The sequence below is a fragment of the Mobula birostris genome, chromosome 4, assembly GCF_030028105.1.
Source record: "Mobula birostris isolate sMobBir1 chromosome 4, sMobBir1.hap1, whole genome shotgun sequence".
Taxonomy (NCBI): domain Eukaryota; kingdom Metazoa; phylum Chordata; class Chondrichthyes; order Myliobatiformes; family Myliobatidae; genus Mobula; species Mobula birostris.
Genome location: NC_092373.1, coordinates 138,360,644 through 138,387,242, shown reverse-complemented (window position 1 = coordinate 138,387,242; position 26,599 = coordinate 138,360,644).

The following is a 26,599-nucleotide window of genomic DNA, read 5'->3' as shown; positions in this document are numbered from 1 at the left end:
TGTACTCTGCCTTGGAGTTTGTCCTTCCAAAGTGTACCACCTCACACTTCTCCAGGTTGAACTCCATCTGCCACTTCTCAGCCCACTTCTGCATCCTATCAATGTCTCTCTGCAATCTTTGACAATCCTCTACACTATCTACAACACCATCAACCTTTGTGTCGTCTGCAAACTTGCCAACCCACCCTTCTAACCCCACATCCAGGTCGTTAATAAAAATCACGAAAAGTAGAGGTCCCAGAACAGATCCTTGTGGGGCACTACTAGTCACAATCCTCCAATCTGAATGTACTCCCTCCACCACCCTCTGCCTTCTGCAGGCAAGCCAATTCTGAATCCACTTGGCCAAACTTCCCTGGATCCCGTGCCTTCTAACTTTCTGAATAAGCCTACCATGTGGAACCTTGTCAAATGCCTTACTAAAATCCATATAGATCTCATCCACTGCACAACCCTCATCTATATGCCTGGTCACCTCCTCAAAGAACTCTATCAGCCTTGTTAGACACGATCTGCCCTTCACAAAGCCATGCTGACTGTCCCTGATCAGACCATGATTCTCTAAGCACCTATAGATCCTGTCTCTAAGAATCTTTTCCAACAGCTTTCCCACCACAGACGTAAGGCTCACTGATCTATAATTACCCGGACTATCCCTACTACCTTTTTTGAACAAGGGGACAACATTCGCCTCCCTCCAACCCTCCGGTACCATTCCCGTGGACAACGAGGACATAAAGATCCTAGCCAGAGGCTCAGCAATCTCTTCTCTCGCCTCGTGGAGCAGCATGGGGAATATTCCATCAGGGCCCGGGGACTTATCTGTCCTAATGTATTTTAACAACTCCAACACCTCCTCTCCCTTAATATCAACATGCTCCAGAACATCAACTTCACTCATATTGTCCTCACCATCATCAAGTTCCCTCTCATTGGTGAATACCGAAGAGAAGTATTCATTGAGGACCTCGCTCACTTCCACAGCCTCCAGGCACATCTTCACACCTTTATCTCTAATTGGTCCTACCTTCACTCCTGTCATCCTTTTTTTCTTCACATAATTGAAGAATGCCTTGGGGTTTTCCTTTACCCTACTCGCCAAGGCCTTCTCATGTCCCCATCTTGCTCTTCTCAGCCCCTTCTTAAGCTCCTTTCTTGCTTCCCTATATTCCTCAATAGACCCATCTGATCCTTGCTTCCTAAACCTCATGTATGCTGCCTTCTTCCACCTGACTAGATTTTCCACCTCACTTGTCACCCATGGTTCCTTCACCCTACCATTCTTTATCTTCCTCACCGGGACAAATTTATCCCTAACATCCCGCAAGAGATCTCTAAACATCGACCACTTGTCCATAGTACATTTCCCTGCAAAAACATCATCCCAATTCACACCCACAAGTTCTAGCCTTATAGCCTCATAATTTGCCCTTCCCCAATTAAATATTTTCCTGTCCTCTCTGATTCTATCCTTTTCCATGATAATGCTAAAGGCCAGGGAGCGGTGGTCACTGTCCCCCAGATGCTCACCCACTGAGAGATCTGTGACCTGACCCGGTTCATTACCTAGTACTAGATCTAGTATGGCATTCCCCCTGGTCGGCCTGTCCACATACCATGACAGGAACCCATCCTGGACACACTTAACAAACTCTGCCTCATCTAAACCCTTGGAACTAATCAGGTGCTAATCAATATTAGGGAAGTTAAAGTCACCCATGATAACAACCCTAGCAACACATTTCAAAGTTGCTGGTGAATGCAGCAGGCCAGGCAACATCTGTAGGAAGAGGTGCAGTCGACGTTTCAGGCCGAGACCCTTCGTCAGGACCAACCAAAGGAAGAGTGAGCAAGGGATTTGAAAGTTGGAGGGGGAGGGGGAGATCCAAAATGATAGGAGAAGACAGGAGGGGGAGGAATAGAGCCAAGAGCTGGACAGGTGATAGGCAAAAGGGGATACGAGAGGATCATGGGACAGGAGGTCCGGGAAGAAAGATGGGGGGGGGGGGGGGACACCCAGAGGATGGGCAAGAGGTTTATTCAGAGGGACAGAGGGAGAAAAAGGAGAGTGAGAGAAAGAATGTGTGCATAAAAATAAGTAACAGATGGGTTACGAGGGGGAGGTGGGGCCTTAGCAGAATTCCGTCTGGGTAGCCTCCAACCTGATGGCATGAACATCGACTTCTCTAACTTCCGCTAAGGCCCCACCTCCCCCTCGTACCCCATCTTTATACACACATTCTTTCTCTCACTCTCCTTTTTCTCCCTCTGTCCCTCTGAATATACCTCTTGCCCATCCTCTGGGTCGTCCCCCCCGTCTTTCTTCCCGGACCTCCTGTCCCATGATCCTCTCATATCCCTTTTTGCCTATCACCTGTCCAGTTCTTGGCTCTATCCCTCCCCCTCCTGTCTTCTCCTATCATTTTGGATCTCCCCCTCCCCTTCCAACTTTCAAATCCCTTGCTCACTCTTCCTTCGGTTGGTCCTGACGAAGGGTCTCGGCCTGAAACGTCGACTGCACCTCTTCCTACAGATGCTGCCTGGCCTGCTGCGTTCACCAGCAACTTTGATGTGTGTTGCTTGAATTTCCGGCATCTGCAGAATTCCTGTTGTTTGATGATAACAACCCTGTTATTTTTGCACCTTTCCAAAATCTGCCTCCCAATCTGCTCCTCTGTATCTCTGCTGCTACCAGGGGGCCCATAGAATACCCCCAATAGAGTAACTGCTCCTTTCCTGTTCCTGACATCCACCCATACTGACTCAAAAGAGGATCCTGCTACATCACTCACCCTTTCTGTAGCTATAATAGTATCCCTGACCAGTAATGCCACCCCTCCTCCCCTTTTTCCGCCCTCTCTATCCCTTTTAAAGCAATGAAATCCAGGAATATTGAGAATCCATTCCTACCCTGGTGCCAGCCAAGTCTCTGTAATGGCCACTACATCATAATTCCATGTATGTATCCCAGCTCTCAGTTCATCACCTTTGTTCCCGATGCTTCCTGCATTGAGGTACACACATTTCAGCCCTTCTACCTCACTGTCTTTACGCTGCTTATTCTGCTTCTCTTTCCTCAAAGCCTCTCTGTATGTTAGATCGGGCTTTACTCCAAACACTTCTTTCACTGCTCTATCACTCTGGGTCCCATCCCCCTCGCAAATTAGTTTAAACCCTCCCGAACCATGCTAGCAAACCTACCTGCAAGGATGTTGCTCCCCCTCGAGTTCAGGTGCAACCCATCCAATCTGTACAGGTCCCACCTTCCCCAGAAGAGATCCCAATGAACTAAAAATCTAAAACCCTGCTCCCTGCACCAACTCCTCAGCCACGCATTCAACTGCCATCTCCTCCAATTCTTACCATCTCTGTCACGTAGCACTGGCAGCAATCCTGAGAACGTCACCCTTGAGGTCCTGTTCTTCAGCCTTCTGCCTAGTTCCCGAAGCTCACACTTCAGAACCTCATCCCTCTTCCTGCCTATGTCATTGGTGCCAACATGTATTACAACTTCTGGTTGCTTTCCCTCTCGTACCAGGATGTCTTGCACCCGGTCAGAGACATCCTGGACCCTGGCACCCGGGAGGCAACAAACCATGCAGGTGTCCTTCTCACATCCACAAAATCTCCTGTCTGCTCCCCTCACTATAGAGTCTCCAATGACGACAGCTCTCCTCTTCTCCATCTCACCCTTCTGCACCACAGGGTCAGACTCAGTGCCGGAGGCCCTGCCACCGTGGCTCACACCTGGTCGGTCGTCCCCGCCAACAGTATCCAGGACGGTAAACTTATTATTCAGGGGAATGGCTACAGGGGTGCTCTGTACTACCTGTCTGCTCACCTTCACTTTTCCCCCTCTGACTGTCACCCAATGACCTGTTTCTGACAGCCTAGGTGTGACTACCTCCCCGTAGCTCTCATCTATGACTGCCTCATTCTCCCTTATGAGTCGAAGGTCGAAGATTCTATGGTCTAATGAAACCAAAATTGAACTTTTTGGCTATCAGACTGAATGCTATGTTTGGCATAAGCATAAGCATAAGCCAAACACTGTGCATCATCAAAAACACACCAGCCCAACCGTGAAACATGGTGGTGGTTGCATTATGCTGTAGGGATGCTTCACTGCAGCAGGCCCTGGAAGGCTTGTGAAAGTTAGAGGGTGAAATGAATGCAGCAAAATACAGGGAAATCTTGGAGGAAAACCTGATGCAATTTGCCAAGATAGCTGCGACTTGGGAGAAGATTTGTTTTCCATCAAGTCCGTGAACCTAAGCAGAAAACCAAAGGGACTCAGGGATAGATTAAAAACGACAAATTTAAGGTCCTGGAGTGGCTAAGTCCAGACCTCAAACCAATTGAGAATTTGTGGCTGGATTTAAAAAGGGCTGTTCACTCACAACCCTTATGCAATCTGACAGAGCTTGAGCACTTCTGTAAAGAAGACTGGGGAAAATTGCAGTGTGCAGATGTGCAAAGCTGATAGAGACCTATCAACACAGACTCGAGGCTGTAATTGCTGCCAAAGGTGCATCTATTAAATACTGACCTGAAGGAAGTTAATACTTATGCAATCATTTATTTTATGTTTTATATTTGTAATTAATTTAGATCATTTTGTCAAGAACTGTTTTCATTTTGACACAAGAATCTTTTTCTGTTGATCAGTATCAAAAAATCCAAATTAAATCCACTGTGATTCGATGTTGTAAAACAGTCAAACATGAAAACTTCCGAAGGAGGTAAATACTTTTTGTCGGTACTATATAGCAAAGATTTGGATGATAATTAGGCCTCACCAATGTCTTATACAACTTCAGCATAACATCCCAACTCCTGTACTCAGGACTTTGATTTATGAAGGAAAACATGTCAAAAGCTTTCTTTATGACCCTATCTACTTGTGATGCCTCTTTTAACAATTAATGTTTAGGGCCAAGACTCTCTGTCAAGGCTGATATTGGTTCCTGATGAAGGGTCTCAGGTCTAAATGTCAACTGTTTATTCCTCTCCATAGATGCTGCCTGGCTTGTTGAGTTCCGTGAACAATCTTGTGTATGTTGATCACATTTAGCATTTGGGGTTTTTAAAAATTCTTATCACTTAGCATTTAAAAGCAGATTGTCTTGGTCAATAGAATTTCTAGACCAGGTATTTTGAATCACAGAGGAAGAAAGTGGAGAATGCAGAACAATTTCTTTAAGCAATTACAATCACACGTCTTTTTCATTAAGCATTGAATAACACAGTCATTTCAGGAGTCTCACACACCCAGCTGAAACCAACTTTTGCTGATTTAAGACATGCCGGAGGCTGTTAAAGAGGACGTGCCCACAGTCAGCAGCCACTGCCCAATATCGTTGCACAACCTGGAGAGAAAAGTTCTTGCAAAAAACAGGATACTAGCTGAAAACTCCCTAAAGGTTGGGGGCCTCAAAATCCCTCTAGATTTTCCAATGAAGCTGCATTGGAAGAAGGTTGCAAGAGATTTGGGTGCTCAGAATACTGCCCCAAAAACATGGATGTGATTTAGCAAAATGTTGAAAGGCCGCGCAGATGTGTTTAGACTCAATGAATACATCATCAAAGCCCAGTTGCCAACAACTAGTGCAGCTCACACACTGCTCCAAGTTCCTCATTTCCAATAGTCAGCTACAGCTACTTGTCCTAATATTCAAATGACCCTAAACACATACACACATATTTATCAATGCCCTAGCATAGTGGTCGCCAACCCGTCGATCGCAATCGACCGGTCGATCTTTGAGACTTTTCCAGCAGATCCCAACAAAAATCAAAAATAAATACACAAATACTGTTGTAATGTGAGCATTATAAAAATAAGTAATACTAATTAGGATAATGGTAATATAGCAATACTTTCACTACTGAAAGCTGTTTGTAAAGAGAGATTGTTTCCGGGTTGTGGGGTTTTAGTTCCGTTCTTTCTGCCCAGTGCACATGTGTGTAGTTCTCCCGCCATGCACCACGTTTTCAGCATAGCTTGTGCTGCATCATAGTGACCAATTAGATGTAGGTAAGAGTAAAGACTGTCGCAAACATCAATATACGGTAGTGGTCCCCAACCTCCGGGCCACGGACCGATACCAGGCCGCGAAGAATGCAGGGGTGCAGCGGTAGCCGGAACTCACCCAGCACATCTTTAAGAAAAAAAGTCCAAAATAAACAAGCTAATTGATTAGGCGCCGCCCAGCACGTAAATGTCGGCCCAGATCAGAGGCGATACAATCGGTACCTAATTAATTAGCTTGTTTATTTCGGCATTTTTTCTTAAAGACATGCTGGGTGCATTCCGACTACCGCTGCACGCTTCGTGGCCCGGTGGTTGGGAACCACTGCTATACGGCACTCGCTCATGACTTCCTCACTCTTTTGCAATTAAAGGAGAGAATGAGAGGTGAGGATATTTACAATGAGTTTAAAAAATATGTCTGTGAAAATAACATCCCCATTCACAAACTGGTGGCAATTACAACTGATGGGGCCCCAGCAATGCACAGTGTGCGCGTTGCTTTTATAGCACTAAAAGTCAGTGCCTACTTCGGGTCAACTTATCTATGTGAAATTGCATTTTCACAGATGAAAATTATTAAACCTAAGTACAGGAGCTGTTTTACTGACAGACACCTCACAGACTGTCTCAGACTGGCTGTCTGTAGTTATGAGCCAAATTTCAGGGAACTAGCAGAAAGTATTCAGCTCCAGTCATCACACTGAGTGCAACAGTCAATTTTTATTCATTTATTTTTTGTGTTGAAATAAAATTAAATAATGAAACTTAGAATTAAAGGTGTTAAGTATTTTAATATTCTTAAAGAAAGACAGCTATGGCCTGTTTGATATGCTAGTTACAGTGTTTTCTTGTTTGAATTAATTTGAAAGCTTGACAAAAGTATTTTGTGTAATTCAAATACAATTAGCCCAAATAAAAGGCCTCAAATTGGAAGTACAATCTGAGCTGTTTTTTCTCTAAACAATTTAGTAGGTAGATCTTGCCCTTCACTAAGGTCGAGGTAGGGGATCTTGGGCTTAAAAAGTTTGGTAACCACTGCCCTAGCATCTACACATCTCAGAATTACAGACACCTCCAGCTATTCACCCTTGCAGGAGAAGGTGGCTTGGCCCTGTTTACTACAGCAGCAGTCAGATGAGGTTGAGGAGGGGGGATTACTATTGGGCAGTGAGGGGGCTGCAAACAGTTTAATATCCCAATGCATAGCTGATCATGTTTCTTACATCCACATTTGCTGTCAGTCTACAGTCTACTCCCATGATAAATTCTGCAGATGCTAGAAATCCAAAGCAGCACACACAAGATTTTTGAGAAACTCAGCAGGTCAAGCAGCATCCATGGAAAAGAACAAACAGTCGACATTTTGAGCTGAGACCCTTCTTCAGGACTCAGGAGTCTAATCACATGGTTGGCTGTGTATGTCCAGTTTTTGGTTTCAGTTCTCTCTAGCAGCTCAGACCTGCATTTCACAGTTTTAATACATCCCTCTGTTTTCAATGTTCAAATTTCAAAGTAACTTTATTATCAAAGTACAGATATACTACCCTGAGATTCATTTTATTGTAGGCATTCACAGTAAATACAAAGAAACATAATAAAATCTATGAAAAGCCACACACAAGTAAGACAACCAATGTGCAAAAGACCAAATTGAGGAAATACAAAAAGAGAAAAAAAAACAAAATAATAAATAAATACATACATAAATAAATAAACAAATAAATAGATAGATAGATGAATGAATGAATGAATATCAAGAGCATGTGATGTAGAGACCTTGAAAGTGAATCCATAGGTTGTGGAATCAGTTCAGTGTTGGGGTAAGTAAAGTCACCCCTGTGGGTTCAAGTCCCAGATGGTTGAGGAGAAATGCTGTTTCTTTTCTCTCTCTTAATTTTCCCTACTACATGACCACGGAAGCCATGCATCTCCGGGGAAACATAGCCTTGCCCTATCAGCAACAATTCTTTCGATTATCTATCTCTCAGAAATCTTTTCTTCAGCTGAAAACTTACTTGTTCTCTTGCTACTCAAAAACTAAAGGAAGGCCTTTGATCTAAAGCATTAACTCTGCTCCTTTTACCATAAAGTGCTGCCTAACCTGCTGAGTGTCGCCAGTGTTTCTTGTTTTCCTTTCAGGCTTCCAGTATCAGCACTTCTTTGATTTTCAACTACTGCCTGGAGCGGTCCAGAGATTAAGAAGTCCAGGGTCAATGTGACCTCACTGCCACAAGCAGTGCACTCCAGGCATGAGTGCATGGTGAGCTCTGCCTTTTGCAGGCATCAAATGTCAAAGAACAACTGGATTGAAAATCTGGGACTCCAAAGAGATTGCTCATGGAAATATCGAGTAGGAATTGTACAGAATCCTCTAAGAACCTTATTATCTGATAGGCAGTTTTTTTTCTTTCCTCTCCAATATCTAACCCAATATTTTTGCCCATTCAGCAAATTCGGTCTGAACACTGTTCAGTTGAACTTCACTTGCTTTAATGGAAGTGAAAATGTGATCGCTTTTTTGAATCTTCATTCAAATAAGTGAGTCTCAGCTAATCTTCTAAAATTGTCAAGATGTTTGAAAATATATAACTATTCATTTTTAAGCAGCCATTAAGTCATACAGCTCAAAACAGACCCTTTAATCCCATTGAAACTACACTGACCAACAAGCAACCATTTACAACCAATCCCAGAAAAATCATAAACTATTCTTAAATTTCCATTAACACTCCACCCAGCTTCTATCACTCACTGATATATGAGGGACAATTTATGATAGCCAGTTAACCCACTAACCTGCATATCCTTGGGATGTGGGAGAAAACCAGGGCATCAGGAGGAAATGCACAGTCACAGGGAAAACAAACACTGCATAGGAAACAGCCCTGTTTTCTGGGGCTATGAGACATCCAGCACTGTGACTCTATGCCAAAGATAGCCCGGCTCTTCCATTAAAGACATCAGGGAAATTACAAGTGTCCCTCCCAATATCCATCCAAAATAAAAAGCAACTCTGTTCTCTTTTGTCTCCCAGTAACTCCTTCCCACATATCAATGTTGTTTTTAAGGTGGCTGTGCTAACTTCCCCATATTTATCTATAAATGTTCTCATCAGTAATTATTATAATAATCGATCAAAATTTATAATCAAGTGTCCTTGAACCATAAAGTACGTTGTTAGTCTTGGCCTGGTAACCACTTTGAATGAATGGACAATGAATGAATTTTGAATTGATTTCTTTTTCTACCTTTCCTCTTACTTTAATTCATTTTATAAAGTCAAATTATTCTTACCTTGCTTAACTTACTTATTTATATCTGTTTTGCTAATATCGATTAAATTTATCTCCATCTACAATTAAAACTGCTGTATTTATAAAACACCTAACAACATTAATTAAAGCTTATTATTTGGTTGCACTTCTCTGAATATCTCCTTCATCATTTACTTTGCCTCTTGTTATTGACCATTAATCATTCTACAAAATAAAAGGGAAGCAAAATCAGATCATGATCTTGCAGAGCATTATTAATTAAAAACTTTTAAAAGACATGCAAAATCAGTTATCTGTTCATTCAGTTTACTACAAAAACAAATAATATACTCTTAAAAGCCTGAACAAAAATATAAAAATACAGTTGGTGTTGTGCCTAGAAACCTTAAACTTCATTTAAGGTACAGAAGCAGCTATTCACTGGGAGGCTGACTCTTAAGCCATATCTGATGAAGCGTTGAAATGGATATATTGTTTTCTCAGAGGCACAATCATCGTTTCATGAAAAATATAACATGGTCGTTAAAGGTCCTCAGAATTCTGGAGAGGGTGATTGCTTTAATTCTGTTTCTCAACCAGATTGATTTTGAATCTGTCATAGGAGATGTTATTGCCTTTGTCACTAATCTTGTGCAGAGAGTTTTACCGGCAGTAGCCAAGTCATTTATCTGGCAGATGGAATTAAACAGAAGATATACAAGTGGTGGATTATTTTTGATCTGACTCAGACAGAGTGATGGAGGCCACAAATGGCCCATTCATTTCAACTCCAGGAGTGTTGAAATCAGCCTTCATTTCCAAACTTTCAGCACCTTTTATTCTGCTTTTGCACCACCAAGAGAAGTTGGTCTAAAAGGTAGGAATGCCGAGGAAACCTCTATGTTACCACTGGTTCTATCAAACTTACAAGTTTCATCTAATAATAAGAAAATATCAAACAATAGAATTTGATAATTATACTGAATCCTCATTCAGATCATATTCCGTATTTCCTTATGAAATAGAAGGAGGTTGCTTCAAACCGTCAAGTCTATTCCATCTCACAGAGTAATCCCATCCCCTTCTCTGATTCTTCCTGTCAGGTATTCTCTGCACATTCCCAATTAACCCACATCTTCTAACCGTGGGAAGAACAGAAGCACTTGGGGGAATCCCACATGATCATTGGATGGACGTTTAAACTCCACACATACAGCAAAAGAGATCAGCCTTCAATCTAAGCAGCTCTGCCTTTCTGTCCCCAGGTTGATCAGCCACAACCAGTGTCCCTTGTACCATTTAAGATTTCACAAGCTTTCAACTGGTCCAATGACTTTCTCTATTTAAAATAATGAAATAAGTAAACACTAAAATAAGGAACCATTAATAATTCCCCATAACTACCTGTCATTTGATTGCTGATAGCTTATTAAAACCAAGCTGAATTAACCCAGATAAAAACTAAATCTTGTTTCTGGATTAGCACTCAGCTTAGTACAGCATTAATGAGATGACCTGGTCTTTGCAAGAGTCATTCTTCAGTCCAACAAAAAAAAATGGAATGACAGTAATTCAGACCAGGAGCTCACCATCAAGCCCTATCCCATATTCTTAGCAGGCATACCTGTTGCCACTCAATATGCTTTATCATTCAACAAGAATATCTGTAATACAATCTTACATAGTCCATGCCCTTTCCATGCTTAACATCATATCTCTTATGTAAGGAGAAAATTAGACATTACCCTGCCTCTATACTCCCAACTCATGTCAACTCCAGTCCGTTCACTTCCCTGTAATCACAGACTTCACAGGCTCCATTTTAAAATTCTCAACAAGGCGTTTATTCCACTGCATAATCCATCACCCTTTGTCAATTATCCCACCTCTGCCTTCCCAGTAGCAACCATTTTCAGTAATCTTCATATTCCACTGGACTTTTCTGATTTTTTGATGCATCCTTTGACACTCTTCAGTACCCTAAGCTCTGAAGTAATCTTCCTACATCTTTTTGCCCACTTACTTCTTTCAAGTGAGTTTGTAAAGTGTTATTACTCCACTTCTAAAAGCTTCATTTATCACTCCGAAGAACATTTCACTATGGTATACTCACATTTTAAATGCAATGTGAATGAACCATAATAAAATGTTTCTGAGCTGCTTAGTTCGAGTTTCAATAATTACTCCATACTCACAACAAACAATATTAAACTTAATGATATAGTTACACCTGTTACAGTTAACTAAAGCCCATCATAAAACATGAAAATATTAATATGAACTCTAACAGTAATTTATATGTCTGACCAACTGTTCCCAAAATCTGATGTTAAATTTCCTTCCATTGCAATAGGCTATCTTAGAATTACTAGAATTAACTCATAACTCTATTTGGAAATGGAAATTGAGATTACTCCATATCTGCTTGACTGCAGCAAGCACAGCTCTCAGGAATCTCAACACCAGTCTGGACAAAATAGCCTGCTTTATTACTACCCTGTCAAGTATTTTATAAATATTTATTCCCTACACCACCAGCAAACAGTGGCTAAGAGTGTATCATCAACAAAATGCATCTTATCCTGACTTGGAATACATCTTCAGTCATTATCACTATCATCACCGCCATCTAGTTTTTCCTCGAACTCATTCACCAACAATATTGTAGGATAACCTTCACCAGAAAGAACGCAGTGGTTCAGGAAAATGGCTTATCACCACTCTCTCAATTAGGGATGGATAATTAATGTTGTTCTTGCCCTTGCCAGCATCACCCTGATCCCAAAATGAACTGAAAGGGATTTGCCTATCGTCACAATAGTTCAACAACAGATGCAATCTCAATGGCTCTCCACACAGCTTTAGACCACCTGGACAACACAAACACCTACGTCAGGATGCTGTTCATCAACTATAGCTCAGCATTTAATATCATCATTCCCACAATCCTGATTGAGAAGTTGCAGAACCTGGGCCTCTGTACCTCCCTCTGTAATTGGAACCTCAACTTCCTAACTGGAAGACCACAGTCTGTGTGGATTGGTGATAACATATCCTCTTTGCTGACAATCAACACTGACACACCCCAGGGGTGTGTGCTTAGCCCACTGCTCTACTCTCTGTTTACACATGACTGTGTGGCTGGGCATAGCTCAAATACCATCCATAAGTTTGCTGATGATACAACCATTGTTGGTAGAATCTCAGGTGGTGACGAGAGGGTGTACAGGAGTGAGATATGCCAAATAGTGGAGTGGTGTCGCAGCAACAACCTGGCACTCAACGTCAGTAAGATGAAAGAGCTGAGTGTGGACTTCAGGAAGGATAAGACGAAGGAACACATAGCAATCCTCAAGGAGGGATCAGAAGTGGAGAGAGTGAGCAGCTTCAGGTTCCTGGGTGTCAAGATCTCTGAGGATCTAACCTGGTCCCAACACATTGATGTAGTCATAAAGAAGGCAAGACAGCGGTTATACTTTATTAGGAGTTTGAAGCAATTTGGTATGTCAACAAATACACTCAAAAACTTCTATAGTTGTACCATGGAGAGCATTCTGACAGGCTGCATCACTGTCTGGTATGGAGGGGCTACTGCACAGGACTGAGAGAAGCTGCAGAAGGTTGTAAATCTAATCACCTCCATCTTGGGTACTAGCCTACAAAGTACCCAGGACATCTTTAGGAAGCGGTGTCTCAGAAAGGCAGCGTCCATTATTAAAGACATCCAGCACCCAGGACGTGCACTTTTCTCACTGTTACCATCAGGTAGGAGATACAGAAGCCTGAAGGCACACACTCAATGATTCAGGAACAGCTTCCTCCCCTCTGCCATCCGATTTCTAAATGGACTTTGAAGTTTTGGACTCTACCTCACTTTTTTAATATACAGTATTTCTGTTTTTGCACATTTTTAATAATCTATTCAATATGCATAATATATTTACTTGTTTATTTATTTTTTTTTTATTTTATTTATTTTTTTCTCTGCTAGATTATGTATTGCATTGAACTGCTGCTGCTAAGTTAACAAATTTCACATCACATGCCAGTGATAATAAACCTGATTCTGATTCTGAAAGGTACTACCAAGTTGCTGATCAGGAGAATGGGGAGGACAGAACCAAATTACAAGGAAATCTTACCAAGCACTAGGGCTTAGTTTAGGAGAACTAAAAGTGAAAAGTGGGCAAATATGGCTAAAGCTGCTTCAAGCATTCATTAGACCATGTAATGTGTACAGTTTCTGGATGCTGTATTATCAAAAGGAAGTAGGTGATGGAGAAAGTACAGAGATTTACTCGGCAAAATTAAAATCCAACAGTGTGTGTGTGCCAGGAACATAAGAACAGACTGTGCCTCTTTTCACCTGAGAAATGATAGCTGAAGTATGACTTAATTGAGATCGTTAAAAAAGATGGAAGTTTTTGATAGAATGGAAATATTCTGGACTTTTGAATGGAAACAGAGAGAATGTTTCCTCTGGAATTTAACAGGGGAATGATAAACCAATTAATTACAGGCCAATTAGTTGAATCCATTCTGATAGCCATTATTAATTAAGGCACACATCAGCAGAGGCACTCAATATGGATCTGTGGGGTAAAGATAGTAACTTGATTCAATAATCTCAGGATATAATAAAATACCTGAATGAACATAGTATGTTTGCTTTGAATTACAGGGATGTTAGCAAGGCTTTTGATGAAGTTTCTTAAGACAGATCTAAAATGTGGTATCCAAGGAGAAGTGGACTCCCATGGAATCCAAGGAGAACGACAAATTGGATCAAAAATTGGCTCAGTGGCAAAAAAAAATGGCAACAGTTAGTGGGGCGTTTATGACTGGTAAGCTCCTAACAGTGGAGTTCAAAAGAATTGTATGTTGTGCCTTGCTTTTATTTTAAGATATACTCATGATATAGACCTAATTGTAGTGGACAAGGTGGAGAAATGTGCAGATGATACTTAATATTGGCCCTATGGTTCACATGAGGAGGAAAGTTTCAGGCTGCAAGAAGATTTAGGTGGTCTAGATTAGGGGTTCCTAACCTGGGGTCCATGCACCCCTTGGTTAATAGTAGAGGTCAATGGCATAAAAGAGGGTTGGAAACCCCTGGTCTAGGTGATTGAGTAAAAAATGGTATATGGGATTCAACACAGACAAATGTAAGTAAAGCATTTGGAGAGATGACTCAAGGCAAGGTGTATACAATAAAATAACTTAACAGTAATCTTTAAGTGACGAAATAATTTGAGAAATTGAGGGGCTTTGGAATGCATTTGCATAGATTTTTAAAGGTAAAAGACAGCTCAATAAGACCATAAAACATAGGAGCATAATTAAGTTATTTGGCCCATCAATTTATTTGATTTATTTTCATTTATTTTTCCTCTCAACCCCATTCTCCTCCTCCTGCCCAAAACATTTGAAGCCCTGACTAATCAATAACATATCAGCCACCACTTTAAGGCCTCCACAGCCTTCTGTGGCAATGAATTCCACAGATTCATCACCCTGTGGCTTAAGAAATTCCTCTTCATAGCTATTCTAAATGAACATCCTTCTGTTCTGAGGCTGTGCCCACTGGTCCTAGACTCTCCAACTATAGGAAACATCCCCTCCACGTCCAGTCTATTTAATTGCAAAAAGAAGTTAAATCAACAGGCAGAGGTAAGGCTAGAGAGAAAAGTGTAACAAGAATACAGAACTCACCACCACAGACAGTATGGGAAGCATATAAAAGGAGGTGGAACAAATATATGAGAGAGAAAAAATGGTAGGTTAAGCTGATTTAGATGGAAAAAGAACAGAGAAGATGTACTGGAGCATGAACAATAGTATGGAAACACGAGGAATTCTGCAGATGCTAGAAATTCAAGCAACACACATCAAAGTCACTGGTGGATGCAGCAGGCCAGGCAGCATCTCTAGGAAGAGGTACTAGTTGGCCAGAATGTCTATTTACATATCCAAAGTATTCCTATATAATCAAAAAATCCACTGTGCTGAATTCATCCACAACCATGGTGGACGATGATTTCTTCTATGGAAGGTCTCAATGCATTTTTCTGTATTACATTAAACAGTAGGATAACAAAATAAACTATTCTAAAATATCTTTCTTCAGCTGACCGTCTGTCTGTCCCAAGGGAGCTGCTTGCTGGTTATCTTCTCCTTCATACCTCCATGCCCGATTACCTCTTATCTCAAGGCTATTACCAGCTAGTTCACTTCCTATATTTAAAGCCTGAATGCCAAAAGAGTTGCTGGCTGTCACAACTCATGTTCAGTGTTATCAAGAAGTTTCACAACTTTATCATTATATAAATAAGCAATTACGTCCTTCAGGAATGTTTCCTGTTCAAGATGTTGGACAATGCATTTTCAGACTGCACCACAATCTAAACATACAATATTCAAAGTCAATGTTGCAAAATAAAGCTTTGAACAAGCAAGGCTTTGATCCAATTGAGAATATATCCTTAAAGGCAAATCCTGAAAAACAAAAACAATGATTTTTAATTTGAGATTAGGACTATATTAAAGTACAGAAAAATCTAGAACTAGTAAGTGTAACGTGGAAGGAAGCGTTGTCATGAGAGAGAGAGAAGATAAAGAGAACAAGCTAACCTACACAGTGTTAATGCTTAATCCCGAACTCTCTTGATATAGTTGGAAATCTTTGAAAATTATTGGAATGACTCCTTTGGCTATGATTGGAGCTTTGAGATATACCTCATGTTTTAGGTGTTGACTGGGCTTGATTGATTTGGCATAAGTTCAGAGGTGTACTTTTGTTCAGCTAAAATCCGACAAAAAATCACTGGGAATTACAACGTTTGTAGACTAACTCTCTCAGCAGCAAAAAATCTAGGCGATAATTGCAACACACTTGATTTTCACCCAGTGAAAACAGTTCAAATTATCTCTGATGAGAGCATAAATGTTTAATCAGGCCTCTCTGGACACCCCACTTTGCTCCACAGAAGTTATCAACCAACTAACCGCAGAAAAGTAGATGGTCTAGCCAATATTGCTTTGTTTTTTTTTGTGGAAATTTGAGATGTGCTATTTGGCTAATACATTTCCTGAATTACCACAGTGACCACACTCCAAAATAGTAAATTGTCTGTAACATATGGCATGATGACTGGATAAATATAAAGTGCTATATTTATACAAATCTTTCTTTTTGTTCTTTCTCTGATTATATATCTAATCAAGACATTAATACCTAAGAACAATAGCCCTCTGGCATATCTTCCTTTTTGTTCCATTCACCATTGGTGGCTGTGCTTTCTGATGAGTCAGTTGTGATTAGAGTTCCTTTCCTAAATCTCTCATTCCTGCACAAGCAAGCATCTCCCAGTCTCCACCGAGCTAGCCGGAGTCACCCGCCACTCGTTTCCAACTCATCACCTGCAGCCAATTTAAACCCAGCTTTCATCCACAGTTCTTATTCACACATTGAACCAGACAGCCTCAACTAGTTGCTCCTAGCCTTCAGTTACCTTGATGCCTTGTCATGTTATGTAACCATTCTCTCTTGTTTTGATGGCCCTTGTAGCTTGCTTCAAGTGAGCAATTTCAAGTTCCTGGGTGTCAAGATCTCTGAGGCCCTAACCCGGTCCCAACATATTGATGCAGCTATAAAGAAGACAAGACAGCGACTATACTTCATTAGGAGTTTGAAGAGATTTGGTATGTCAACAAAAACACTCAAAAACTTCTGTAGATGTACTGTGGAGAGGATTCTGACTGGCTGCATCATTGTCTGGTATGGGGAGGGGGGGGGGTTGGTGGTACTCCACAGGACTGAAAGAAGCTGCAGAGGGTCGTAAACTTAGTCAGCTCTATCTTGGGTACTGGTCTACAAAGTACCCAGGAGACCTTCAAGGAGCGGTGTCTCAAAAAGGCAGTGTCCATTATTAAGAACCTCCAGCACCCGGGGCATGCCCTTTCCTCACTGTTACCATCAGGTAGGAGGTACAGAAGCCTGAAGGCACACATTCAGTGATTCAGGAACAGCTTCTTCCCTTCTGCCATCCGATTCCTAAATGGACTTTGAACCCGTGAACACTACTTCACTTTTTTAATATATATTGTTTCTGTTTTACATGATTTTTAATCTATTCAATGTACATATACTGTAATTGATTTATTTACTTTTCTTCTATAATATGTATTGCATTGAACTGCTGCTGCTAAGTTAACAAAATTCATAACACACGCTGGTGATAATAAATCTGATTCTGATACCGTTACTTTGCAGTTTATTATTAAAGTGATCGATCACTGCTAAATCATTTCTGTTGCTCATCATTTGGATCAAGCCTCCTCTACATTTCCTTACAGGATGGGTGAACCAGTGATTGACCCAGCAGAGTTTGCCCACCTAAAGGAAGTAGTCTACCTGAACGTATACATAATCTAGAAGCAGCAGGAAACCATTGATCATCTGTTCGTCACTCTCAACCAACTCTCCATCTCATTACAGAAAACAAGTGTCACTCAATATCCCCTCCCCCCCTCAGAGCCCCGGATTCCAGTGCAGAAAGGCTTTGATGAATTTCGACCCAAAGCTGCAACTTCCTGTCCCAATGTGCCTTACACTTCAAGCTACAGCTATCTCTGTATTCTTTGGACCAAGCCAACACTGTGTTCGTCATTTCTCTCTTGACTGAGCGAACTCTGACCTGGGCTGCCACTAACTGTGACAATAAAACCGCCACCTGCAATAAAAATGAAGAATTCACCTCTAAGATACATCGGGTTTTTGACCATTCAGGAAGTGGCAAGGAATGCAGATGGAATACAGAAGCTCTGCTGGCCCATTACCATAAAGACCTATCTGAGTGCTTGGAAGACGAGCAGTCTACCTAGGAGATACCCACTGAACTCGAAAGCCTCATCACTCTGGCCCTCCGTTTGCCTGTGGAATGATTCACCAGATCACCAGCTCGAACACTATTTCTGTTCCCAGAACTATTTCAGGCTGCAGGACCCTGATCAGCAACATCCCCAGAATATATGCAGTTAGGGAGAGTTCCCATAACCAACCACCCCACCCCCCACCAAGAGTGTGAACTTTGGTGACGGAACAATTTTTGCATTTCCTGCAAAGTAGCCGATCACCTACATATTAAATACCCACTGCATCCAGGAAAATGACACCACCAGGTAGAGATGAGGGGTCTTCTATCTAGTAAACTCCCCTTAGACCCTTGTTCTAGCACCAAAGCCTGACTCACTCTCTCTGTCCTCCTCCACCCCCGACAGGTCTACACACATGGGAGCCTCTGGTAGGTTGTGGCACAGCAGGCAACTTTCTGGACCGGACTCTGTGTGTGAAGCTTGGATTCCCTACAGGGTCTATCTCACATCACGTCCACACCACGGCCATTGCTGGAAGTCTCTTGGGGTCTGGAATGTTTAGAGCATGCACACGGCCTATGCCTGTGAACATCAAAGAGCACTGCAAGTTCATCCAATTCCTCTTTATCGACTCACCCAACACTCCACTCATCTTGTGTTACCCCTGGCTCTCCACTCACGACCCTCACTTTACCTGGTCATCCAATTTACTAGTGAACTGGGAACCCACCTGCTGGACTACCTGCCTACAATCTCCGGTGACTTCACCCCATAAATCCTTGGAAACAGAGGAAACTTCACCCTCACCAAACTCCTGCAGGAAAATCCATGACTTAGCCATCAATTTCAGTAGAAAGGCAGCCAGCACCTCACCGCCTCACAGACCACATGACTGCACAATCAACCTCCTCTCAGACACCACTCCTCCCCAAGGTCATCTGTCCTCCCTCCCCTTCTGAGACCCAAGCCATGAATAAGTATGTTGCTGAGCAGTACAGCACAGCTTCATTCAACCCTCCCAGTCCCCAGCTGGTGCTTCTCCATCCCTGCATTGATTCCCATGCACTCAGCAAAATCACCATTAACAACTGCTACCCTCTCCCCTTGATGCACAGTGCATTCAAAACACTGCGCATGATCCAGAACTTCACCAAACAGGATCTACAGAGCATGAACAACCTGATCTGCATCTGCCAGGGGAATGGGTAGAAGACAGCATCCATAACACCCACTGGCCACTACAAATACTTAGTGAGGCCTTTCGGACTTTTCAACAGTCCAGTCATTTTCCAAATCTTCATTCATGAGATCCTCTGAGACATACTACACAGGTATGTGTCCTTCTATCTCTACAACATCCTCATCTTATCCAATATCTGTCATGTCTAGTCAGTCCTTTAGAATCTCCTCATAAATCAACTATATCGCAAGTTAGAGAAATTCCTGTTCCACGGCCCAGTCATTTCCTTTCTGGTTTACGTCCTCTCACCACAAGGCATAACTATGGACCCAGAGAAAGTGTGCATCATCTTTGAATGGCCCCAACTGCACTCCCTCATACAGCTAAAGTGTTTTTTGGGCTTCTCCAAATTCTACTGCCGTTTCATCAGGAACTACATCCAAATTGCCACTTCTCTCACCTCCTTCAGCAAATCACCTACCTCAAGGATAACCTGGTCTACTGCCATGGATCACGCTCTCGAGGAGCTCAAGAGGCACTTCACCACCAGTCCCATTCTCTACCATCTGAACACTTCTAGATCTTTTGTGGTAGAGATGGACACCTCTGATGTTGGCACCAGGGCCATCCTCTCCTAGTGAGAACCAGACAGGAAGACATACTCTTGAGCCTTCTTCTTGCTAAACTTCAACTCTTCACAGCGCCGTTATGGAGTGGGAACTACTGGCTATTAAATAGGCCTTGAAGGAATGGAGACATTGGCTGAGGGAAAACACAGAGACTTTACTGATCTGGACTGACCACCAGAACATCATATCCATTCAGCAGATACGTCAACTCAACCTACATCAGGCTCGCTGGGGACTCGTCTTCGAGCAATTCAACTTCACCATCTCCTACCGACCCAATTCCGAGAACACAAAGGTAGATGCTCTATCGTGACAGTTTGATCTAGCTGAAACAGAGGTCGACCCTCAGTCCATCAATCTATCCTCCCAGATTGTCGCCCCGATCATCTGGGATCTTGAGAGCCAGATCCAACTGGCCCTACAGCACATGCTTGCTCCAGCCGGCAAACCTGACAACTGCACGTACGGCAGCTGTGCACTCTAAAGCAATCTAGTGGGCTCACTCTGCGCTCCTGTGGCCCCTACCAATCCCTCAATGCCTGTGGTCCCACATTGTCATGGATTTCATCACAGGTTTGTCACCTTCTGATGGGGGCATGGTAATGCTGACAATGGTGGACCAGTTCCCCAAGGCAGTTCCACTTCTTTGCCCTCCCCAAACTTCCGTCACCCACATATAAGCTAAAATATTCACTTAGAGCCATCCACTTGTAGCCCAAATCCACATGTGCTGACCATCAAGCTGCCAAGCTCCACCAGCCCTAAAAACCGTCTCTGGGGCAAGTCCCCAGACACAATCTTTCTCTGGGAATTCGGCTTCATAGTCAAACTCTGTTCAAGCCTTGGGCTTTTCAATCTTAACTGGTAGGTCCTGTCCTCCAAAATTGCTAGGAGATTTAATGTTTCTGAATGCTTACAAAGTATTATTTATATTCCCGGTAACATTAAGGTAAATAAATATGGTTGGCAGACATTCCCTATTTTTCATACTTTACTATTTCTATATTTCAGATGTTTGTCAATGTATTTGCGCTTAGACTGTTTGGAGGTCCATAGAACTCTCCCACTAATATGATTGATTACCCCCTTTATAATTTTGCAATTGAATCCAATTGTCTCATTTATTGTCTAGTTTACCTTTCCTCCCTACAATTGTTATCTTTACCGATATTCCTACGCAGCTAATTTATAATATTGCTCTTTACCTTATCTAAAGACACTGTAATAAGAATTGTGGGGTTTTGTATTTGTGCTTCTTTAAACCAATAGTAGCGTCTATAATGCAGTATTGTTAACCTACTATTGTAACATGCCTTCAGCTAATTAATTTTATTTCTTAGACACCATAAATATAAAATGTACTGTGAACACTGCCTTTATTCCAGCCCTTGTTTTCTTAATCTTTCAAACTCACTAATCCCTCGTGTTATGTTTTGTAACTTCAAAATATTAAATTAATTAAATGAAAACATGGGAGTCTGGGAATACAGGTCTGGCTTCATCTTTACTTTACCCAAGGTGCGCATGTATCACGTGGTCTCTTCCAGTCAAGATGGTGCTTGCGTACAATGCTCCTTCAGTCGACATCTTCTAGAAAGGTCATGAAACTATATATTTCAATTCTTTTACTCTCTTACATCTGTTTTTCATCTTCAATGCGATCCTGGAACTGTTGGAGCCTGTAATTTGCAGTTTGGAGATCGTTTGGGTGTTTCAGCGCTCTGCAGTCTTCAAGCGGATTTTGGGAGGCAGAGGATGTGTACGGGAACCTCATGGCGAGAAAGCTGTGAGCTGATGTTTGACTCCATTTCTCCGATTAAAGCTTCCGTTGTTCACCGATTAAAGCAATGAGGGAGATTGAAACGGCTGTCTGCCTTTTTGTCGCTGGGTATCACTCTGCTGCAGGAGAAGGAAGCCTGCCTTCTTATCACTGGTGAGATCGCTCTGCTACGGAAGGAGAATGTTGCCCAGGTTTTCTGCATTTTGGATGTGGACTTTTTTCAGTCTTACGGTTTTTTTGTATTTTGTGTTTTTTGCTTGATCCTTCTCGATTTTTTATGTGTGCTGGAGAGGGAGATTTTGGGGTTGATGATCACACTGCCTTTCTTTTCTATCTTGCTTTCATGCCTATCTGGAGAAGTATTTCAGAGTTGTAAATTTTGATAATAAATAAACCATTGAATCTTTTTGAACCTTGGAACTGATAGTGTGATGACATATGCAGCTAACGGATTTTTACATATAACCCATAATTAATTATTTAAATGAACAAGAATGTTTAATCAAACTATATATACATACACACAAGATTACTCAAATATTGCTTAATTACTTAAATATTAAATACACAACACCTCGCCTTCCACATCCAATTTTTTTCTCTCTCCCTCTGAAACAACTCTTAGCTTCCCATTCCCCAGCCAGGTTAGTTTAGACCCTTACTAATGACAATAACATGGAAGGATATTTTTAGTGGTTCCTAAATAATAGTTCAATAGAATTCAACTTGAATCACATTAATTCACACAAAATTCAGTTTTTTTGTAGTTTATCCTCAGTATTTCCCATAATGCTTTAGTCTCTGAACCCTGAAACTAGACGAGAAGGAATTAATTTCTGATCTAAGCCGAAACGCAATAGAAAGGATTTTCAATTTTAAAATCTATGTATATTTTTGATTATCCAACTAATGATCAGCTAAGAGAGAAAGACTATTTTGTAAAACAAGCAAATGAATGTGTGTTGGGAGGGGTGGTGGTGCAGAGGTAGACCTCTAAAGAAATGTGTGTGAGGGAGACGGACAGCTTATGCAATGACCACTTATGCCAGTCATTGCAAGAGAGGCAACTATAAGGGCTTGAGTGCCCTCACTGAGTGTCTCCACTTTTCGGAGTACTTCTACATGTCAGTTTTCCTAATATGATAGAGGAAGAAGTGTCTCTGCATGTTCAGTATCACAAGTTAACAGCTTAAGACAGGACTGCAGACATCAGCAACAAAAACTAAGATCACAATGGCTTTTAACATTAAGGCTTTGACTTCTTCCAGGATAACATCAGAAAGATTTCCTGTATCAATCAGTTTTCTCTTAACCTAATGCAGGCTCTGAGCTATTATGAGCTGTAACCTCTTACATGCTGCTAAAATGGATTTTAAATGTCAAGGTAATTCAAAGGATTATTTTAAAAAAACCTTGTTGTAAAACTCTTTGATATTGAATGCAATATCATACTAAAGTTTAATTCTTTGATAAAGATTTCATCTCAAGGGAGACAAAAGTGAATCACTTAATACTCACCTGCATTATGGTATAAAAGAAATCCCACTTGTTCCACCTGTAACAGGTGTTCCCAACTGGCTCGAGGACAATGCTCGAGGCAACAACCTACCAAACTGCATCCTGAGCTCATTTAAAACTTACAGTACCACTGAGATTCAGAAGGCAGAAAATTACTTCAACACATCTTGGCTGTCACACTAAGTCATTCTCTTAAAAATACACACCTAACCAATCAGATCTGCCAGGTGCAAGCTTTTTTTTTAAGATATATATTTTCCATGAACCTCAGATGCTGAAATAAAAGCTCTGTTTTTATTTGCCACTTTGAAGATAGTATTGAAGATTACATGTTTTGGTTGATGTTTCCCTCATTTGATGCATTTACTAAAAGGATTGAAAATGTTTAGGCATTCAAAGATCTTATGCATTTAAAGTGTGTTAAATATATGTTGTATTTAACACTATACCTTATTGGATACCTCACAAATTAACCAGAAATAGGTAGAAACAGTGCCATGTTGGTTTACAGCCAGAATCATGAACAGAACAAGATCTGTTGATTCTTGCCAGCCCCAGCCTTGATTAAACAAAACTTCTGACAACTTGCCCCACACCCACATGAGAAGGGCATAAGCTTTTAAAGAAATATTCTCACTGGAGTACAGGAGACAGCAACAATATATTCTATTCCTAGCAAAGGGAAAGGGAGGTGAGGAGAATCCTTAGATCTTAGACCTTAGAAGGAGAACTAATATTCTTTATGCTAATATTCTTTAGGTATTCTAATATTCCTTTTTTTTGGCATGTGCCTGCATGCGTGCGAGTCTGTGCGTGTGCGTCTGTGTGTGCGTGCGTGCACGTGCGCCCATGGTGATGACTTTTTCATGGCTTTTTACAAGGCGCGGAGCGAGAGAGAGACTGTGTGACGCGCCACTCCTCGCACAGACATTTTCACAGTATTTTCCCTTTATTTTACAAGGTCAAGTTGCGATCTCAACACTCAACCCAGCACGGATGGAAAGCGTACTCGGGAGCGGACCCAAGTAGTTTCCAACCCGGGAACCTCCGCTCCCGGGTCCAGCACCGATGTCATTGTGCCACCAGTCAGCCCAGGTATTCTAATATTCTTAAAGAATTTCACTGACCAGAGGGTGGCGAATCTGTGGTATTCATTGGCACAGTCAGCTGTGGAAGCTAAAACATTGGATGTATTTAAAGCAGAAGGTGATATGTTATTGAATAGAAAGAGTGTCAAATGTGACACGGAGAAGACTGGAGAATGAAGTTGAGAGGGATATTTACTCAGCCAAAATGGAATAGTGGAACAGGCTCAAAGGGCCAGATGATCTAATTTGACTCCTATGTCTAATGGTCTTATATTCTTTACTGAGACAAGTACTGAAAGGGATGTCCTAGACTTTGGAGTGCAGGAGATCAGCCACTAGGATTGATGTAGAGTATAAATAGGTGGTTGTTGGTTCCACAGGTGAGCCTGTTTCTATGCTATATGTCAGGGATCCCCAACCTTTTTTGCACCACGGACCAGTTTAATATTGAGAATATTCTTGCGGACCGGCCGTCGGGGGGAGGGGTGACTTGTTAGGCTGTTCCAACAGCTGTGTTTCGATGTCCTCCGCTATGTCATCAATTCTCCTTGAAACTGTGGTAGCTGAAAGAGAAACCTGTGCCATCTTGTTAGCTGCAGCTTCTCTCAACAGTTCATGGCACACGTCCTTGGCAGCAGGCAGAATCAATTCTTCACCAACAGTGAAAGGCTTCTAAACCTTAACAATACGACTAGCCACTAAGTACGACGCTCCCAGAGCAGCAGCAATTGTGAAGGTGGTGGCTCTCAGCAATTGCTTCTGTCCCACTTGCTCACGTTTTTTCCGCTGAAAAAACTCAACGGGTTTGTCTTTAAGGGCAGGGTGCTTGGACTCAAGGTGCCAAAGCAGTTTTGAGTGCTTCATTGCTTCATTAGACAGCTTGTCTCCACATACCATACACAGGGGGCTTGGAGCGTGCGAGTTACCGATCGCAATAAAGCTATATTTTACGTACGACTCGTCGTATTTTCTGTTGAAGGAAGTTTTCTTTTTTTTTGCAGTCTCGGCCTCAGCTGTCTCTGTGTTATCATCATCGTTAGACCTTTTATGTCCCCTACCACCTCTTCCAAAGAAACTCACAAGTGACATTTGTTTTTTTACTCATCGAGTAGTTGTAGGTTAATGACCGACTGATGACCTCATGTGGGTAATGACTTCGCGTGTGCAATGACCTCGCGCACGATCAAGTTCAGCAGTGGGTGTGACAGGGAATGAGGAAAGGAGAAGTTGACTCATATCATTTCATATCGCCAAATCGTATTGTTTCCTCGTAGTCCGGTAGCACACGATTTGCGGACCGGTACCAGTACAGTGTTTGTGACCGTGACTCTATCACATACTAGGAATAGCCTAGAGGAAGATGGCTCTACTGCCTCCTCGAAATACAAGAATCCCCACTTATTCAAGCAAATAAATTTCATGTGCTCATAGGTTTTTCACAGGAGCTGGACACTACTGGCAACATTTGCAACAAGTTATTTCAGGAAGTGGATCAGAGATCCATTTATTGAAATGCTGTCATCAGTGTAGCTGGTCCTGCAAAGCAGGATCTATTTTGTGTCATCTGGGTTGCCTGTTTATTGGTGAACTATAATGGTGTTAAGCATCAGATAATGGATAGGGTCATTTTGCCTGGAGTCTGGACTTTAGGAAGTCCTTTAAATGCCCATGAATAATGTTGACAGTGATCTGATCAAACTTAACACTGTAGCCTTCCTTATCCATCTGCTCTTCAACCTTACTGCAGGTCAACATCTCACGTCTCGATGTCAGCTTGTTGCATTCACTCCTGACTTGCATCAATAGGTTGAGCAACATACAGAACGTGAAGCCTCTGCACCTCTGGATGTGTATGCCAGTTACTCTGGACTGATGAAGGCACTGGAATCTAATTCCAGAAGACCAACAGTGGTTCCCTAAAGATCTGGTTCTTGTTTAAATCTCACTATAGTAAAACTATTCAGGAATAAGGGTGAAAACTGATGTCAGGAGCCAACGATTAAGAGGTTGGCACTTGAGCACAAGGTTCAACCCCCAGCCATGGAAAATATTGGGCAGTAAGGATTCCCTAAGAATGAAAGCATTGTATATGCTTGAACATGTTCTGGGTTTCACAGAGCCTCCTTATTGCTGTGTACTTCCTGCAGCATCTGACTGTTCCAGTTCTCACTCAAAGGACATCACCGTGGAGATGCTGGTAGCAGCCATGACTCATTGGAGGCACACACAGGGTGAAAAGGGG